This window comes from Notothenia rossii, assembly GCF_949606895.1.
Source record: "Notothenia rossii genome assembly, chromosome: 8".
Taxonomy (NCBI): domain Eukaryota; kingdom Metazoa; phylum Chordata; class Actinopteri; order Perciformes; family Nototheniidae; genus Notothenia; species Notothenia rossii.
This window is the reverse complement of record NC_136906.1, coordinates 45,023,350-45,024,456: the sequence shown is the minus strand read 5'-3', so window position 1 is coordinate 45,024,456 and position 1,107 is coordinate 45,023,350. Positions and strand designations below refer to the sequence as shown.

Below are 1,107 nucleotides of genomic sequence, written 5' to 3'. Positions count from 1 at the left end.
ACAGGCGTGCAGCTGGCAGGCTGCGGCTGATGTGAAGGCTGTGACCAGTTCCTTCTTCTTCTCTTGTTTTTCTTCTTCTTCTTCTTTCGTGTTTATTGGCGGTTGGCAAACCAACTTGTAGGTGCATTACCTCCACCAACTGGACTGGAGTGTGGACAAGAGACTAAGCAGAAAACAATAAAAAAAAAGAAACAAAACAAAGAACCAAAACTCTAGGTTATTTTAAATTGATCAATTTCTCTTAGAAACTTAATAATCTCACAATATATATTGCCTGATGTTTTCCTTAACAGTCCTGATAGCGACAAGTCATGGAATTTTGCTTTCTTCAGTGTCTGGAAAAACACATTTCTCTGAGTACTATATTTCCTGCAAAGCAGTAAAACATGCTCAACAGTTTCTGGCTGGCTACAGTGTATACACTTTCCGGTTGGATGCTTTCCTATTATACTTAATGTATGATTGAGACCTGTATGACCTATTCTTATCCGATAAATGACATTTTCCTCCCTTCTTTTAAACCCCACCTTCCTTCCATCCCCCACATACCTTTGAATTTTAAAAAGATATCTTCCTGTATCACTAAGGTCCCAATGATCTTGCCATGTTGTTTGTGCATATTTCTGTATGAATGTTTTAACCTCCGCTTTACTGAGTGGAACTTCTATGTCTATGTTCATACTTTTGAGTGTTTGTTTGGCCAGAATATCCACCTGTTCATTACCCTCCACACCAACATGAGCAGGAACCCAGAGGAAACGAGTTGCTATGCCTTTGATTTGCATTTTATATAAAATTAGAAAATCCATTCTAGATGAAGATCTACCTGATCGTATACTCGATAAAGCTGAATAGCTGTCAGATGCAATTACACTATTATGTATTTCTTTCTCCTCTATCCATTTCAATGACAGTACCAATGCCAACAACTCTTTGGTGTATACTGACACTTGGTCTGTTACCCTTTTCTTGATATGTGTATTACTCACTGGGAAATAAACTGCTGCCCCTGCATGCCCTGCCTCTGGATCTTTGGAACCATCTGTAAATATGATTGTTGAGTCTGAGTGATATCTTGCAAAATAATTCTGGACTATGCGCCATACT

At 38.7% G+C, this 1,107-nt stretch overlaps 1 protein-coding gene across 2 annotated transcripts in view; it reads right to left on the bottom strand.

Moving 5' to 3' along the window:
- The window catches only part of katna1 (katanin p60 (ATPase containing) subunit A 1), a 28,108-nt gene extending 28,003 nt beyond the window's left edge, over positions 1 to 105 (bottom strand). For both annotated transcript variants that reach the window (XM_079646129.1, XM_079646130.1), the window contains exon 1: positions 1 to 105. This exon is cut by the window's left edge and continues 11 nt beyond it. The gene's annotated coding sequence lies outside the window, so the exon portion shown is untranslated.
- Positions 106 to 1,107: the final 1,002 nt, after the last annotated feature.